Raw genomic sequence first — 6,350 nt, 5'->3', positions numbered from 1 at the left:
ACGCACGTCTCAAATAGGAGAAAGCTCTTCCGTGGAGGTAGTGTAACAGCCCAGGGTCCCCTGCCTACCTCTTGGTCACTTGCACTGGTCCATGTCACCAGAAATCTAGTTGCTCACAAAGGGATGCACAGGCAGCATGTGGGTGCCTGCACCTAGTTTATTTCACACTCATGCTGTGTGTCCCAAAATGTATCATATTGTATGAGGTTGACATATTCTTTCTGGTTGGGGTTACTCTTGCTTTCTGGAAAGCAGTGTTTTCTAACTCCTAGATATCTGGAATGACCCTGTCTAGAAATAACAGTGGGGGAGGTGTTTTATGTATGGTCTTAAATTTAGGGCTGTTGATGGTTTCTTTGCTTTCAAAGATACTACTTAAAGTAGATGGATTTCCTAAGAGAATCTTTAAATATTTTTGTGTAGAATCTTAAATCTTCTCATTATGTCACTTTGCTTTCCTGGCATCATTAATCATTAATATGATTATAGTTTTATGACTTATCTTGAAACTAACTCAAAGAAAAGCTTATATGCAGGAAAATACCTTCATTGAGTTTTCATTTGGAAGTGAAAGGGGTACAAATAGCTCGTTCACCCTCTCTCCTTCCCTGGTTCTTTCTTTGTTTTTTCCTTCGTGCAGTGGTTTGCTGGCTGTCTTTTCGTCCTGTCACTTCGATGCTGAACTGTGTGCCCTGTCAGTGGTGTGAGCTTGGAAAGAGAAGGCCGTCCCTTCTGCTGAGCTGAGAAAGTCCCCTCAGATGATTAACAGATGAGCACCAGAAAGTGTAGCATTTCAAAGCTGCCACGATGTCGTGGAATATTTTACATTTCGGCGGATTCATCTGTTGAGCAGCCATTGTTTGCCTGGTGTGCGCCCCTTTGGGACATGTGCTTTTGGTTTGGTCTTTATTGGTTTCGTTCTTTATTTCCACTCTTTCTTTTACACAGGCACATAGGAAATCATGACTGAAATCATCTTCATAAAGCGGTGTGTGGTGTGAATTGAAACAACTTTTCCCTTTCTTCTGAGGAAGAGACGAGTCTAAAAACGGTTTGGGGCGATTGATCGTCTCACTGCTGGCGTTGCTTTTGATAAACGTGCAGGGGAAGGTTGGGAAAAGACTTCTGATTAAAGACCATCTTCCCTGATGCTCCGTGAGGCTCCAGAGGGTTCCAGGAAGTTTAAACTGTGGTAATATCCACACGGCTGCCAGAAGGACCAAGTTGATAGATTTTTATCCAGTCATACATCCAAGGGAAACCTGCTCCTTTTCCTCCCTACATTCAGAAATGTTTTAGGCCATGTGGAAACTGGAGTCTTTAAATATATTCATTTGTGCTGAGGTAGGCATTTGTTTTGATGGCTTCCACAGAAAAGTCCAGGCTCCTGAGGTATGTAGACATGACCTTACAAACAGCAACCAGAGGAAAACAGTGGGATTTCTCCTAGGAACAAATACATTACAGAGAACATAGTAAGAGAGGCCCCTGATTATTGTTATTGTTTATTGCGTCCAACTCTTTGCAACCCCATGGACTGTAGCCCTCCAGGTTTCTCTGTCCACAGGATTTCCCAAGCAAGAATACTGGAGTGGGTGGTCATTTCCTTCTCCAGGGGATCTTACTGATCCGGGGATCGAACTTGCATCTTCTGCATTGCAGGTGAGTTCACTATCGCTAAGCCACCAGGGAAGCCCCCCTGATTATAGTAAAAGGAATTAAATAAAAGGAATGTCCTAAATATCAGTGTGTGTATGAGAAAAAGTCAGGGTTGGGAGAGGTTATGCTCAACAAGTATTGCCTCTTTTTTAAATTTCATAAGTAGGGTGATGACAGTCTCTCAACTAAATCAACAACCTATATTGATGGACTCATTCATCTGAAAGAAGTTTCTGTGCTGACCCTCAACCTCCATTCTCCACACACACACACACACACCATATATAAATTGTACATTACTGCTCATCAGATTGCCTGAAAACTCCCCTTTTGGCATTTTTCACGACCACATCTACCTGCGTGCTGGGTCGTGAACATGTGCTACAGATTCTAAAGGCAGAGAGGCTGGAGGGCAGGGTGGCACAGGAAGAAGGAAAATGGGGGGCGAGGAATTTTACATGAAGCTCTGAAGGCCTCTCAGCTGGTGCAGTGGTGAAGAACCAGCCTGCCAATGCAGGAGACACAAGAGGCTGGGGTTCCATCCCTGGATTGGGAAGATCCCCTGGAGGAGGAAATAGCAACCCATTCCAGTATTCTTGCCTGGTAAATCCCACGGAGAGAAGAACCTGGTGTGCTGCAGTCCATGGGGTCACAGAGTCGGACACAACTGAGAGACTAAGTCCAGCACACATGATGGCTTTTATAAAATAAAATGCGGTGCTTAATTGCCTCTATGTATGTTGCTGGGTGGGGCCTTCCCTAATGGCTCCTGCCTGCAATGCAGGAGACGCAGGAGACTCGGGTTCAATGCCTGGGTTGAGAATATCCCCTGGAGGAGGAATGGCAGCCTACTCCAGTGTTCTTGCCTGGAGAATTCCATGGACGGAAGACCCTGGCGGGCTACAGTCCATCGGGGCACAAAGAGTTGGACGCAACTGGTGACTGAGCATATGTTGCTGGATATTTAAACAGCTTCTTCACCATCTTAGTCACCACTCCTCAAATAGGCAATGATTCTACTGAGTTATAACATAAACAGAAAACTGCGCTAATCTTAAGTATACAGTGATGGTGTTTTACATAGGTGTACACTCGTGTGGTCACTACTCAGATTATGACTTAGAACATTTTCAACCCAAAAATGGTTCCTTCTTGGACTTCCCTGCTGGTCCAGTGATTAAGACTCTGCACTTCCCAATGCAAAGGACTCAGGTTCCATCCCTGGACAGGGAACGAAGATCCCACATGCAGTGTATACAAATAAATAAATAACTTTTTTTAAAGGATTCCTTCAGTCAGGCCTCTTCGTAGTCAATATTTATTCCTACCCAGAAGCAAAACACTATTGTGACATCTATCACAACTCTCTACCACTATAAATTGGTTTTGAAAGGACAAGATGTTAAATATCTTACAGAGAGGTAACCAAAACAAATTAATAATAATAAGAGTATCATTAGAAATCATTTATTGATCCTTTACTATGTATAGGCATTGTGCCAATTACTTTATTTCAACATCGTAGTTGACCTTCATATCAACACTATGAAGAAAATCTTTTCCCCATTTAATAGATGAGGAAGTTTCAGCTCAGAGAAATTATGTGATTTACCCAAGGTCACACAAATAGTAGGAGACCGAACCAAGATTTGAACATGGATTTCTTTCTTTAAAGCTTTAGTCCAAAGCTACTGTGCTGTATCATCAAGAAGGACCAGACTGGCTGAAGTTCAGATGGACGTTAAATAATATTCTATTAAGCCACAGACATGAAATAGTAAATGTTATTTTAAAATTCTAGGTTAGATATAGATTAGATTGAGCCATATGAAATTATTGATATGTGGCTGTTTTTAATCTGTGAAATGGTAATTTCATATGATTTAACATCATTCCTTAACTAACAATATATTTTATCAAACTATATCACTAACCTCAAAGAACTAAAACACTTAACTTGAATAATTGCTTTCATTCATTTATTTATTCTTTTAATAAATATATTTAACCCTCCTGTATATCACAAAATACCAACTTGGATGACTTAAACAACAGAAATGTATTTCCCATCTTTCTGGAGGCAGAAAAGTGCAAGATCAATGTGCTTCTATTCCTGGTGAGAACTCTCTTCCAGGCTTATAGATGGCCACCCTCTCGCCATGTTCCTAAAGGGTAAAGAGAGAGACAGAGTGAGAGCAAGCTCTTTGGTGTCTCTTCTTAAAGAAGATTAAAGCTATGAGATCAGGGTCCCACCTCCATAAAGGCCCTATCTCCAAATATAGTCATATCTCAGAGATACTGTGCGCTCAATTCCAGACCACCACAGTAAAGCAAATGACTCCAATTAAATCATTCCCTAGTGCATATAAAAGTTATGTTAACTCTATACTGTAGTTGTTAAGTGCTCAATAGCATTGTATCTAAAAAAAATGTAGAAGGACTTCCCTGGTAATCTAGTGGTTAAGAATCTGCCTGCAAATACAGGGGACATGGGTTCGATCCCTGAGCCAGGAAGGAAGACCCCATATGCTGAAGAGTAACTAAGCCCGTGCGCTGCAGCTACTGAAGCCCACACACCCTAGAGCTTGTGCTCACGACAGAAGAAGCCACTGCAATGAGAAGCCTGCCCATCACGATGAAGAGTTGCCTCCACTCACCGCAACTAGAGAAAAATGCAGGAGCAGCAACAAAGACCCAGCACACCCAAGAATAAATATAAAGTAAAATAAACTGAATTTTTTAAAATTTTTAAATGTAGATACCTTACTTAAAAAATATTTTATTGCTAGAAACAAATGCTAACCATCATCTGATCCTTCAGAACCGTGATCTTTCTGCAGTAGTAACATCAAAGATCACTGATCACAGATCACCAGAACAAATATAATCATAATGAAAAAGTCTGAAATATTCCGAGAATTATCAAAATGTGACACAGAGACACAGAGTGAGCAAACGCTGTTGGAAAACGGCACTGAGAGACATGCTCAAGTCAGGGTTGCCGCAAACCTTCAATTTGTAAAAAAAAAAAATGCAATACCTGCAACGTGTAGTAAACTGAAGCACAACAAAATGACGTATGTGGGCGGGGCTGAGGGTGTGAAAATAAGAATTCGGTGGGGAGGTGAGAATACAGAAACTCAGTGAGCTCTTGAATAGTGGGAAAGACAAACCCATGCCCAGAATATGTTTCAATCCTAACAAAGACAGGTTGTCACTTTCTCCAGGATTAAAGAGTTCCGATGTAATCAATTTATCACCAAAAGTCATGTTCTCTTTGCTCGAGGACTGGTCTTGTTGCGGGTTCAGCATTGGTCTGCAGCTGGTAGCTCACACATTCAGCAGCATCTGCAGGAGATGCATCAGCCGCGGTGAAAGGGAACTACGTTGACTGCTCCGTTCATGGACCTGTTGTGCAAGCAGCAGGGTGGGCAGGGCAGGGCCTGGCTGATCCCACTTTCTGTGTGTTGTTTCGGGCCCCCTCTGCAAATGAACAGTGATGGTGGGCAATGATGTAGGTCACCTTGAACCCACTGCCTGGAATCTATCCACATCCATCTTCCTAGACCTCTTTGCCTCCGATCTAATCCTTTCAGATCTGTGTCCAACCAGCCAGACCTTTCACCACTTCCCAGGAGTCTATGTTTATCCTTATGTCAGATCATGTCTCCTGCCACACCAAGTTCATGACAAAGTTTAGGATTTACTCCTTGAAGCTGGAAGGATTTCCTACCCACCCTCGCCCCAGTTTCCAGTGTCACCCATGAATGAATGTAGTGTGGTGACATTTATTTCTAGCTTGCCACAACATACTGAACTGACCCACGTGTGAGCCCCAGACTGGGTTTTTCTCCTCCGTCAGTTGGCCATAGAGAACTTCTCATGTGGCCGTAAGGGTGAGCGTGGGGTGAGGCAAGGGAGAGGAAAGGGAGCTGGGAAATTTGTATTTCATTTCCCATCAGTCTCCTAGAGAATATTAATTCACGGGCACATTGAGAAGGATGCCAACCTGGGAACACTTCAGTCAGGAGTCTGGATGGATGTGGGCCAGAGCCACAGTACCTGCCACACTGGTGAAAACCAGTTACAAAAGGGAAGTGAAAAAGTCCTATTCACCATATTAACCAGGAATAAATTTAATAATAAGGGAATAGAGCCTATGTAAAGAAAGCTATAAAATCTTATTGAAGATCTTAAAATAAGGCCCAGAGAAATGGAGGAACATATCATGTTCCTAGTAAAGAAAGCTTAATGCCGTAAAAGTTTCAGTCCTCGAATTAACTTAGAAATAAAACACAATTCAGTTTGGCATCCCTGTGCGTTTTGTGTGTTGAGGTGCTGGGGATGCTGGGAGTGCATGAACCTATTTTAAAGCTTATATGTAAGTAATAACTATCTGGGAGTGACTAAGAGAAGTTTGAAAGAGGAACAATATTTGGAGGGGTTACCCTACAACATTATAAAACTCCTTATATTATACTATACCTATGTGTGTGCATGTATTATATACTACACTACACTATAATCTAAGCAATATGCCACTGACACAGGAATACATTAATAAATAAAGAACAAAACAGAGAATGAGAAATAACTCACAGTGTATATGGGAACATAATGCATGTAAAAGGTGGTGCTTTGATTCAATGTGAAGAGGGTAGTTTATAAACCAAATGACGCAGAAAGAACTG

Source organism: Bos grunniens, chromosome 26 (genome assembly GCF_055505025.1).
Source record: "Bos grunniens cultivar Pamir isolate PY7600 chromosome 26, Bosgru_T2T1.0, whole genome shotgun sequence".
Classification (NCBI taxonomy): Eukaryota; Metazoa; Chordata; class Mammalia; order Artiodactyla; family Bovidae; genus Bos; species Bos grunniens.
The sequence above is the reverse complement of the archived record's forward strand: the minus strand, read 5'-3'. Positions refer to the sequence as shown.